Below are 13,810 nucleotides of genomic sequence, written 5' to 3'. Positions count from 1 at the left end.
GTTGGATGACATCAGAAGATTTATTCTCAAAGGTACCAGTTAGTTTGAGTTCAATTTTGTATTTTAGTTCTTGCAATCTCCTAAATGCTGCTTAAGGTCAGGATAGCAATTCCTTTCAAATTTATGTTTGAAACAACTCAATTGAACCAAATCGATATTTTCATAGATATATTGTCTGCTTTCTTTGTTTGACTTCAGTGACATTTTATAAATTCTTGGTCTCCTTTTTTACTTTAAACAAGTTTAAATTGTTTCAAATTCTTTTCAAATTTTGTATATAACTTTGTCCAGATACATCAGAAGAAGAAGTTGGAGGAGGAGGAGGAGGCGGAGAAGAAGAAGAAGAAACATTGTAATAGACTTGGCTTTCTGCCCTTCACTATCTTCAATCATGATTAGTTTCTATTCAAACATGACTTAACCAGTCATTTCTGGGAGATTGAGGGCATAGTTACATATTGTAATAGACGGATTTTCTATATGCATTTTGAACAAAAACTTCGTTTCTTTTTTTGCAACTGCTGCACATTTGAAGTGATGAACTCCTATAAATGAAAGATTTTAGCATTACCAGGAAGATGTTTGGCGTATCTTCCATTCAAATTTGTTTTGTCAATCAAGCATCGTCAAATTTTTTTGAACAGGACTGGATTTACCTTAGTTGCATTCTTTTTATGGTCAAAAACCACAGAGTGAACAAAACTTCAGGATTACTTAGCTGGATATACTTTCATCACAGCAATGAAATCCAACTGACAACTGATTTCTATTTTTTATCCTTTTGTAATCCGCCTGCTTATTGGTGTGATGCTCTTTATTGGCTTAGAAAACCATGAAAATAGAAGATAGCCAGAGTATATAATTTCCTGACATCTAAGTGTAATTTTTTTGAAAGTCAATTCAAGCACTACAGGGATAGAAAGAGGTTAGTGAATGTCACTATTTACGGCTTAGATTGAGGAGTGCCTAATCTTCAAGGAAGTATTAGAATGTAACTATGATTACATCTGTTCTAAACATGGAGGGATTAATAAATATGTATATGCCAGGAGAATAATTCCCTATTCTTCCATCAAATTAATATTCTGGCTGTTCGTTATTATTAAATATACTAGTTTCAGGACACGTCTGTTGCACGTGTATCCCATGTTATTTTTTTATATTCATTATAACAATTAGAATTCTAAATATACATGCATGTAACGAATAACAAAATGCGACAATTACAAATAAAATTATAAAATTGTGACAAAAAATCAAATGAGAAATCTTATTTTAATGTATAAATTTATCAACAAACTGTAAATTTAGAACTTTAGATAGTAATTAGTCAATTTGCATTATATATAGTCACAAAAGATTAACTTTAGCCTAAATAAAAATACAATTAAAAGAATCATAAATTTATGGAAAATCAAATTAAAGAAGTTTAATCACAATAACATCAAATGAGAAAATCTTATTTTAATATATAAAATTTATCAACAAACTGTAAATTTAGAACTTTTGATAGTAATTAGCCAATTTGCATTATATATAGTCACAAAAGATTAACTTTAGCCTAAGTAAAAATACAATTAAAACAATCAGAAATTTATGAAAAATCAAATTAAAGAAGTTTAATAGAGAGAAAACACATATACAAAATAAACAAAGAAAAAAACATGCGACAACATACACATTCTTTAGAAGGCTCTAGTCATAACATTAAGTATATAGAAAAAGAAATACAAAATCACTATATATTTTTTTCAAATTTTTTTAGACACTTCTCCCATAAACAATTATAATTCAAGAGACTTCTTCATTTAGTTATAGTATGAATCAAATAAAACAATAATGATATAAGCGGCACTATTTAAACTATAGAATGAAAAAATTAACCTTAATTAGAATACTCATGAAACAAAAAAAAATGTATATAGAATAAAAATAGGGTAATTAGATGGTATAAGTTATGAAGATGAATATATTATTCCTTATCACAATGAAAAGAAAGAATACAATAACTGCAATTATTATTCAAAATAATAGTAGCAATTAAAGTTGCACCAAGTAATTTGTCTAAAGTATTATCTATGAAACATTGCAAATCTTTATTGAGCATTGATTATGGTCTTTATATATTGATTTAACTCAATGGTCTCATAATAAAATAATTTATGTTTTAGTATAAAGAAAAATATTCAAAAAATTGGAACTATTTTAGTCGTTAAAAGGGTAGAAATGCCTAATATTTATTTATGAATATTGTCTTTCAACTTTTTGACTTTAACCATTTTTTTAATATTTAGTGTGGCATATAGAATGATTACTATTTATAAATAAATATTTTATAATATTTTGATTTAACACAGGATAGAATGATAATCCAATTTTATACTCTGTTGTTTAAAATTTTTTTTACCCTTCAACCAAAAACAAGCTCCATAGGAAAAAAATGGACAAATACAATGAGAATTTATCACACGGTGTAATATAACACCAAAAGATTGAAGAGAAGACACCATATCAGAAAGAAAATTTATGCATTAGGATTGTATCATATATAGCCAAAAAGAACATACACAATGAAATTAATTTTATACTATGACAGAAAATCAAAGAAATATAAAAAATATTATGAACAACATCTATCAAAATTGTAGTCCACCTTACTTTTTTTTAATTAAAATACCGACATATGATTTAAATATAACAAAAAATCATTTAATATAGAAGAAAGAATAATATAATTAACAAAACTAAAACGGAAAGCAACAAGGAAAAAATTGTTAGCTAAATTGTGACTTACTCTTTCAATAATACGTTCATCTAAATGTCAAAATAGCACTTCCAAATGTATTAGAACCATATTGTGCCATCATATAGTTTCATGCAATAGAGAAGACCAAGAAAATTTTCAAAAAAAGGGTTGGAATATGAATTCTTGTATTTTTGATTGCTCTTGATTTGTGTTGTTATTTTCTTCTCCGTGTCTTAAATATCTATACATTTTAATAATATGTGGAAGATGAAAATAATTCAAGTTAATTAGAAAGGCTAAAGTAACATATGAAAGTTCAAAAGAATCATTTTTTCATTTACCATATTCATTATAATTAATGTAAGTTAAGTAGTGCCTTCAAAATTTAAAGCTAAAAAAACCTTTCAACTTCAGTAATTAAGTGATGCATGAATAAATAGGAGTAATAGAAAGACTTAAGAAAATCTCATCCTTTGTTTTACTAATTGAAAGTGTCATTGATTGGATAAATTAAAACTTTCTCCCTAACTTTAAATACTTAAGAAAATTAAATAGAAGGATATGATACATACATATCATTGTGTAATTAAAATATTTATATTTATTTAAATAATCAATTAAATTTTAATTTTATAAAAGGGCAAAATAGTAATTCAACTTTTCACTATAGAGTTTCCCACTTATAATAATATATGATAATAGTGGTACTGTTTTTTTGTCCTACCATCATATATTCTGCTTATGCGTTACTAAGTTGACCAATTAAGAAGAATGTTCTATGGTTTTATATCACAGTGAATCATGCGTGTTTGACACTCATAGTTAAGATAATGAAGCGCATACCCACATCTATTATTATATCATTCTCTGAAGTGTGGTCAAGCTACTCTTCTCATGTATCTCCTTCTCTGGCATGAACAGAAACAGCAGCAGGGGAAGATGTTTGGCAAATTTGTCATTCAAAATTTGCTTTGTCAATCAAGCATCGTTATATGTGCTGTTTTTATTTTGTTCCAAATTTTTTTAGTAGTTGAATTCTTAGATCACTTCTGTATGGTCAAAAACCACAGAATTACAGTTACTCGATATAACTTCAGGCATACTTAGCTTTATAAACTTTCATTGGAGCGATGAAATCCAATTGAGAACCAATTTCAGTTTTTTATCTTTTGGTAGTCCACCTGCTTATTGTTGTGATTCTCTTTATTGGCTCAGAAGCGATACAAAGAGAGAAGAGGCTATACTCATTGACTGTCCTGATTATATTGATCATTTTGATCACAGACTGCTCATCGAAGGTACCAGTTAGTTCGGTTCAATTATATAACCGTTAGTTCTTGCGATGTTCTATGAGACTTGGTTAGCTTCTAATTCTTCTCTGGGGGTAGTTAAAAACTGACTCACTCTATTAGGAGGATCAACATTGTTCTCACCAACCTTTCTACGTACATTCAGAACCTACCTACCGAAAAATGGTGGAGATGTTCAACCACTTAAGCACGCCTAACTTGTTAGAATTTTTCTTTTCAGGGGTTCTATATATGCATTTTGAATCTGAATATAAACTCTTTTTTCAGGAAACTGCTGCATATTTTAAGTATATTGATCATTAATCTTGAAGGAAAATCGCAACCTTTTAGGAACATTGTCACCATGACCATTTGATCCTGCCTTATGATCCCCTAAAAAGTCTGATAATTTTTTTTTCAGATTTGTTGAACATTAAAGCGTTGAGAGGAATGAGAAGTGCCTGATCTGCAAAAAAAAATGTATTAANATGTGTTTAAACATAATTACGATTACATTTGTTCCAAGAAAGGAGTAATTATTAATCAATATCATTCCCCATCCTTCCATCAAATATTCTGGTTGTTCGCTAATATTAAATGCATAAATTTTCCATCCTTCCATCATATATTCTGCTTATTCACTAATAAGTTCACCAATTAAACTCGTGCATTTTCCACAGAGTTAACATCAGAAAAAGTCATCAACACTTGCCTTGCAAGCACTAGAGAGTCGTCACTCGGTGACTTTTAAAATTCAACTTCAAGAACTGGATAATTTTTTAATGCATATTTTAAAAAAAAAAAAGCTTAGGTGGATAAAGCACCAAACTCAGAGTCAATGGACAATCATGAAGAAAAATGCTAACAAAATATTTTATTGTTGATACATCATTGACAGCTTATTTTATAATTGTGTGTCCTATACCACGTAGTGATTCTCCAATACCAAAAACAACATTTGTGAGAGGCGTCATCTCTTGCTCCTTGACATTTTCCAGAATGGAAATTTTCCCGATGAGTTTTAATTCCCACACCTTACTGGCAACCCATGCCGTGTTTCTCGTGTTTCTATTCTCATCTACTCTCAAATATGCTACAGCAGCTACTATACTTGGAAATGAAACTGACGAACTAGCCTTACTTGGATTCAAGTCCCAAATAGCTGAGGATCCATCAAGAGTTTTCACCTCTTGGAACCAATCTGTTCATTTTTGTCGGTGGAATGTGTTGCGAAAGCCGAATATATAGAGAGTGATGGAATCACAACTGCTATATCTAAATGTAGCTAATAAATAGTAAATGAGACAACAACAAAAAGAACATCAGGAATTAACGAGGTTCGGCAAACTTTTGTTTCCTTTTACCTACTCTTCGGACACAACCAACCAATATTTATTTCATTCCAAAAGAGTATAAGTGAAGTAGTACAAGAGAGAAAGATAAACAAATGCCTTAGGAGATGAGAAGGCAAGTTAGAGGTGTATTACAAATGAATTAGGAGCTACCTATTTATAGGAGTGAATTCTTCCTATTGATGTCATCCATGATATCACAATATGTCAAAATGTCAAGATTTACCTTGTAAAATCAATTTATGTTTCACCTAAATTTCACCTACTAAAGGTGCTATCTTGACTTTTCTACCAATGAAGAATTATCCTCCTAACTACCATATCTTCTAATTAATTCATATTTTGAATCTTGTCAAATTTAACAGACTGGAGTACTATGTGGTCTGACACAGGAAAGAGTGGTCAGTTTAAATCTAAAAGGGCTGAGTCTGGCAGGTACAATCTCATCTCATCTCGGAAATCTTTCTTTGCTCAATTCTCTTGACCTGGCAGAAAATTCATTCCATGACGAAATTCCTCAACAACTCAACAGACTGTCAAGGCTTCAAAACCTGAATTTGAGTTTTAACTATCTAACAGGGGAAATTCCAATTCATCTATCGCATTGTGTTAACCTCAGGAGCCTTGTGCTCGACCACAACACTCTTGTGGGACAGATTCCTTATCAAGTTGGATTTTTAACAAAGTTAGTGAGATTGTATCTCAAAAATAACTACCTGACAGGAATCTTTCCAGTGTCTATTGGAAATCTTACATCTTTAGAAGAGTTTTATTTATCGTACAACAGTCTAGAGGGAGAAGTGTCAGCTTCTTTAGCTCAATCGACCAAGTTGAGACTGCTTGGATTGTCAGTACATAGCTTCTCCGGGGAGTTCCCTCCTTCGTTGTACAATTTGTCATCCCTGGAATTAATAGCACTTTCTTTCAACAACTTTTCTGGTAATCTCAGATCTGATTTAGGCCACTACTTCCCTAATCTACGAAGACTTTACTTGGAAAACTGTCAATTCAATGGCTCCATACCATCCTCTTTGGCCAATGCTTCATAATTGCTACAACTTGATTTTCCTGCAAACAAATTCACTGGAAATATACCTAAGGGTTTTGGTAACTTGCGGAATTTGTTGTGGCTCAATATTGGGAGTAACCATCTTGGATACGGTAAGAATGAAGACCTTGACTTTGTCAATTCTCTTACCAACTGCAGCAGACTACAAATGTTCCATTTTGGAGACAACCAGTTTGTAGCTACATTACCTCATTCAACAGTCAACCTTTTCTAGTCAGTTACGAAGCCTACTCTTCTACGGAAACAGAATTAGTGGAAGCATAGATCTCAAACCTGGTGAATTTGAATCTACTCGAGATGAGTAACAACATTCTTACTGGTAGCGTTCCAGATTCTATTGGAAGACTGACAAACTTGGGAGGTCACAACTTTGGTAACAATCTCTTGATAGGGGTCATCCCTTCTTCAATAGGAAACCTCACTGAACTCGTCTATCTTTATTTTGGACTTAACAGGTTAGAGGGTAACATACCTTCAACATTAGGAAACTGTAGCCAACTGCTATAATTGGGTATTTCTGAAAACAACCTGACAGGAACTTACAGATATTTATGCTTCTTACAACTCTTTGAGTGGTCCATTACCCGTCATATTGGTAACTGGAGTCATCTTACTTATCTTGATTTTTCTCTTAACAATTTTTGGGGGATGATACCACAAACTCTTGAAAGATGCTTGGCCTTGGGGGAGATCTATTTGAAGGGAAACTCCCTTCAAGGGACCATTCCCAATTTAAAAGATTTGCCGGATCTCCAATTCTTTGGATCTTTCTCTGAATAATCTATCAGGAACAATCCCTCACTTTGTTGCAAATCTTACTTTGTTACTTTACTTGAACTTATCATTTAACAATCTGGTTCCTGCTACCGGAATATTTACTATTCTGTCTATTTGGTAAGCATTGGATTTAACGTAAACTTGAAGTCATTGTAACATTTTTATCATGCAGAAGAAGTAAGGTAGTATCTGATTTATTGATACTTCATGGATTTAGTTTAGGGACATCAGATATCAGCTCTTAACTTCAATATTAGAGATTAAAGAATCGGATGATAAACCACTAGAAGGTAAACACAAACTTTGAGGTTTGAATTAGTAAATCAATAAACACGACAATACTAAAAGTGTTTGTAAACAAAGATTAACTACTCTCCCAAATATGATTCTATTGATAACAAGGCGATAAATAAAAATCTAATGTCGAGTTATATTAGTATGCCCTGAGGTAACTGCCAACAGAAAATCATACGATAATTTGAACCTGAAATTCATTTACAGTAAAAATCTGTTGTCGGAACAGCTTGTTATTCGGTTGCAGGGATCGTGAAAATACAACTATTTAATTAATACTAATATGCATACCATTAAATTCAACTACAATAGTTCAACATTCATCTAATAATAATTTTCTCTTATCAATTTAATCAAAGTTCTGTTGTTAATTGAATTTTAATTTTAATTTTAATAATTTCACCCCGGAAGTTACAGAAATATTCTCGTTCACAGTAGCAGTTAAGTTGGATTAAAAAAAAAACAGGTTAGAAACTGAAAGGACTTGTCCTTTTCATAAGAGGATGAAACGACACCTTTTTCGTTTAAAAGTGAAGAAACCTTACCCCAGACCACGAACCAGGTTCGTGTAAGTTGCTTTTAAGTAAAGACAGAATAGAGACACAAACACTTATTGAATTAAAAACCTTCCTCACTCAAGGAAGGAAAAACCACGTTTTATTAATTCAAATATAAGATTTTGTGATTACAACTCAATAATCAAAAAGTCTTATCTCTACTACTCCCTCGATTTACTCCAATCGATCTCTCCAAAAGGCCAAACCCACCTTTTGTTACAACTCTCACTAACACTCAACCCTACAAAGAGCCAAACCCACCCTTTGTACAATAAACTGTGAATTACAATTAAGAATAACAACAAGACAAATAGTTTTACCCGATAAAACTTTCTCACTCAAGAATGTTTTGAACGTAGCAATGCTATCAGCCTTGAAGACTTCAATTTGATGAATAATTCCCCCTTGTTCTCTGCGTGAAGTCGTGTAGTTCTTCTCTGCCTCGTGTGCTTCTTATAGAGTTTGCCTTGTACAATCCCTACTAATAAGGTAAGAAAGTTATGTTTAAACAAGGATTCCTTTTTAAATTAGAATCCTTATTATACACCACTTTCTTCCTTAATAATATATTTAAGGTTTTCCTTATTTGTGTTGACTTGTACCTTTAATATATTACTTTGACTTTGACAAAAAAACTCTATTTTACTTGATCTCGGACTTCTTTTGCTGCGTACATTTTCTTTGCGCTTTTGTCTATCATCAAAACGAATTAATGATTCTATCACGTTCTATCATATTCCCCCTTTTTGATGAAGACAAACATGTAACGTGTGATGCATGCGCAAATAACTCTTCCCCCTTTTGACGAATCAAAAAGACATAAGCAACGGCTAACCAACACTAATCAATATCCATAGCAACAAAATATGCCCAGCCAGGTGAGCAATGTAAATTGTTCTGGCAAAACAAGGAACAACAATACAGAATGAAACCAGCTAAGAGAACCAAGTCCAAACAACATGCTTTGTCACTGTGGAGGCTGACCAGGTTTAGTTGAAGCTGAAGCCAGCATATCCAAAACTCTGTCAACTCTGGCATTGTTAGCAAGTTGCTGCTGCACCAACTGATCCTTCAACTTGTGTATTTCAGCATTTGAGGAATCGAGCTCAGCACGTAACTTCTGATTGTCTGATTCAAGAGAGGCATTCTTTTCTTCAGCTACTTTAAGCTCCCTAAGTAACTGAGCGACAGGACCAGATGGACGTGGAGACGCAGATGCAACCTGCTCTGACTCCATAGGAATGCCACAATCAGCAAGGATAGTTTGAGTAAACATGTCTGCACGAGTTAAGATCCTGCCTTCACCCAATGGCACTTCAAAAGCATCAAACACCCTAGTCAATAGGTTACCAAAAGCTAACTGATGGGAGCCTAACTGAGGATCCACAATTCGAGCAAAATGTTTGATAATCAAGGTAGGCCAATCAATGCGCTCTTTGCACTCAAGTGCACGCATAAGTCCCATGTCTCGTATGGAGGCAATGTGACGTTGGTGACCTCTAGGCAGTATCACCTTATGGACTATCTCAAAAAGAAGCTTGTGCAAAGGTCGCATTATGCCCTTTAAAACAGTTTGAGCCCTGGAGTTGACTCTACCTTGCGAGAATCGAGCTGGCAGACTTGAGTACTCATCGAAACCCCAATTGTACTCATTTGTACCTACAGATGGGATATGCAATATTTCTCCAAGCTTGGTTGCATCAAACACAATATCAACACCCTTTACACTAGACGACACCACATCTCCTTCTAGAATTACCAAGTTCGTATAGAAATCGACCACTTCCTGTTCATAAATCAAACTGGGTTCTAGAAATAACTCCTCCCACCCCTGAAACCTTAGGAGTTCACAAACCTGCTTCACTAAATCCATTGACATTATATCAGGATGAAAGGTTCTACCCCTAAGCACTGATTTGGTTTGGAAGTACTTTTTCCTTCCCACTTTTAGAAATTTATCTGCAGTTTTTTTCGCAGATTTTGTTTTGGATTGAGGGGTTGCAGAATGTTTTCCCTCAGACATGGCATCAGTATCAGAAGCAAGATCCATTGGGGAGACTGATGAGGGAACAGGAGACTTACCCAACCGTCGACGTTTCACCCCAGATGTTGTATCAGCAGCTGGCTTGACCGCATGCGCACTCCTTGTGATTGGCCTGTGTGGACGAGCCGGTTTGACGGCAATATGCTTTCTTGGCCGCCGTGGTTTTGTAGGGTGAAGGGAACTCAAGAGAATATCGTCATGGATTTGAGAGGGTGGTGGGTTTTTAGGAGTGGTTTGGTGAGATGGTGAAGAAGGGGGGATGGTTGGGACAGTGGTTGTGGGAGAAGTTGGGTTTGGTGAAGGTAGGGTTTCGTGGACCGGTGATGTTGGGGTTTCTTGGACTGGTGATGGGGGAGATTCGATGATGGGTGGTGATGGGAAGTCAGTAGCGACAGGTGAAGATGCACCTTTAACTGGTGATGATGAGGGGGTTACTTGTGGTGGAGGAGATGTAGATTTTGGTGGTGGAGATGGAGTTTTTGATGGTGGTGATGAAGGTGTGGTTGGGAGTTGGGTTTCGTCCCCAAGATCGGGCACCCCCTCAACAACTTGGTGTTCTTCCCCCTGAAAATATGCACTATCAGACGAGCTTTCGTCATCGGAGTAGGCTACAAGTGGATTAGTCATGGTTATGGAAGGGATTGTGGTTTCTTGGTTTTCTGAAGAATGAAGATGAGAGAAGGGTGGTTGCTAGTATAGAGAAGGTGCTTTATGGGGAGTGGTTTTAGTGTGGTAATCAAGGGATTGGAGTAATTATGGGGGATTGACATCGAGGGGACGTGCACTGTGACGGTTGCACCTGCTTGTCAGGGGGCATGGGAGAGAGAAGATGAAATTGATTTCCCCCCCTTTTGTTTTTTGTTTTTTTTTTTTTTTTGTAATTTTTTTTTTTTATTTTTTTTTTATTTTTTTTTTATATATATATATATAATTTTTTTTTTCAAAAAAAACAAATTATTATTATTTATTTTTTTTTGTAAAAAATTGACATTTTTTTTTTTTTTAAATAAAAATTATGTGGAACCATCTTGACTGAACCTGGTTTATACCTCAGTAGAACTTGGTTGGGCATGGTTCATTCCAAGAAGATGAGCCCTAACTCAAGTCTATTTTTCTGAAATAACTCTCTTCCTAGTGCCTTGGTGAAGATGTCCGCAACTTGATTCTCAGTTTTGCAGAACTCCATAATTATGTTTCCTTTTTCAACATTATCACGAAGAAAGTGATGTCTAACATCTATGTGTTTGGTGCGCTTGTGTTGAACTGGGTTTTTGGCCATGTTTATAGCACTTGTGTTATCACATAGAATAGGAATACAACCTGTTTCTATACCAAAGTCTTTAAGCTGCTGTTTTATCCAAAGAAGTTGAGCACAACAAGAAGCAGCTGCAACATACTCAGCCTCTGCAGTAGATAGAGCCACGGAATTTTGTTTTCTTGTTGCCCAGGATATCAAACATGGTCCTAAGAAGTGTGCCATCCCAGAAGTACTTTTTCTATCAACCATGTGTCCTGCATAATCAGCGTCAGCAAATCCCTTTAGATCAAAAGAATCACCAGTTGGATACCATAGAACCAGGTTTATTGTACCTTTCAAATATCTCAGGATTCTCTTGACAGCTTTGAGATGTGATTCCTTTGGACACGACTGAAATCTTGCACATAGACCAACACTAAACACTATATCAGGTCTGCTGGCAGTGAGATATAGGAGTGATCCAATCATACCTCTATATCTAGTGTCATTGACTGGTGAACCTGATTCATTTTTATCAAGCTTTGTTGTTGTCCCAATGGGGGTATCATTAGTCTTAGCTTCATTCATATCATACTTCTTCAGTAATTCCTTGATGTACTTTTGCTGATGAATTGATGTTCCAACTGGAGTTTGCTTAATTTGGAGTCCCAAGAAGAAATTCAATTCTCCCATCATACTCATCTCGAACTCACTATTCATTAGTTGTGCAAATTCTACTCCTAGTGAGTCATTGGTTCCTCCAAATATAATGTCATCTACATATACTTGGACTATGAACAGATCTTTACCTTGTTTTCGAAGAAACAGTGTATTGTCAATCTTTCCTCTTGTATATCCATGTGTGAGAAGGAAAGTAGACAATCGATCATACCATGCTCTTGGTGCTTGTTTCAACCCATAGAGTGCTTTGTCCAGTTTGTATACATGGTCAGGATATCTGGTGTTTTCGAAACCTGGAGGTTGTTTTACATACACCTCTTCTTGTAGGTAACCATTTAAAAAGGCACTTTTGACATCCATTTGGTAGAGTTTAAACTCCATGTGAGCAGCATATGCAACCAGTATTCTAATTGCCTCAATTCTTGCTACTGGTGCAAAGGTTTCCTCATAATCTATACCTTCTTCTTGGTTGTATCCCTGTACAACTAGCCTAGCTTTGTTGCGCACTATTTGACCTTGTTCATCGAGCTTGTTTCTAAACACCCACCTAGTTCCTATTACTGTTCTGTTTTGGGGCTTTGGAACCAGGTTCCACACTCTGCTTCTTTCAAATTGGTTGAGTTCTTCTTGCATAGCACCAATCCATTCAGAGTCTAGCAATGCTTCCTTTGTATTTTTAGGCTCAATCAGGGACACATAGGCAGAGAATGCGCACATACTACGTAGTTTGGATCTTGTAGATATGCCTGAGTTAAGAGGAGTAAGAAGATTTTGCAGAGAGTGAGAGCTTTGATGTTTCCAATTATGAGTAGGAATGCTTACTGGTTCTTGAGGTGCAGATGAACCAGTTTCATTAGCAGACTTATCTCCTATTTCAGATGTTTTGTCAGATGGTATGGGTTCTTTTTCCCGTGTTTTTGGGTCTGACGGCTTTGAGCAGGTTCCCTCATCTTGTTCATCCTCTGAATTTCCTTCAACTTCACTAGAATGTTCATTAAAAACAACATGGACACTTTCTTCTACACGGTTTGTTCTTTTATTCAGTACCTTGTAGGCCTTGCTTTGTGATGAGTACCCTAGAAAGATTCCTTCATCACTCTTGGCATCGAATTTTCCCAAATTGTCTTTGTCATTGTTGTGTATAAAACATACACATCCAAAAGCCCTAAGATGTGCTAGATTTGGTTTTCTTCCTTTTAGTAGCTCATATGGTGTTTTGTTTAGCACTGCTCTGATCATACATCTATTTATTAAATAACATCCTGTATTCACTGCTTCAGCCCAATAGAATTTTGGAAGTTTGCTTGAGATTAACATTGTTCTTGCAATATCTTCCAGTGTTCTATTTTTCCTCTCAACAACACCATTTTGTTGTGGTGTTCTAGGTGCTGAGAAGTTATGCTCAATCCCATTTGTAGTACAAAATTGTAGGAATTGTGAGTTCTCAAACTCCAGTCCATGATCAGATCTGATGCTGATTATTTCTTTGTTGAATTTCTTCTGAACCAGCTTTGCAAAAGCTTCAAACATAGTGAATGTCTCATCCTTTGTTGCAAGAAACAATGTCCAAGTGAATCTTGAGTAGTCATCAACTATTACAAACACATATCTTTTTCCACCCCTGCTTTGTACACGCATTGGTCCACACAGATCCATGTGAAGCAATTCAAGTGGCTTAGTAGTACTTACTGTCAACTTTGGTTTGAAGGATGACCTAACCTGTTTTCCTTGAATGCAGGTTCCACATACTTGGTTGTCCTTGAA

Source organism: Solanum pennellii, chromosome 3, assembly GCF_001406875.1.
Source record: "Solanum pennellii chromosome 3, SPENNV200".
Classification (NCBI taxonomy): domain Eukaryota; kingdom Viridiplantae; phylum Streptophyta; class Magnoliopsida; order Solanales; family Solanaceae; genus Solanum; species Solanum pennellii.
This window is presented reverse-complemented; position numbering follows the sequence as displayed.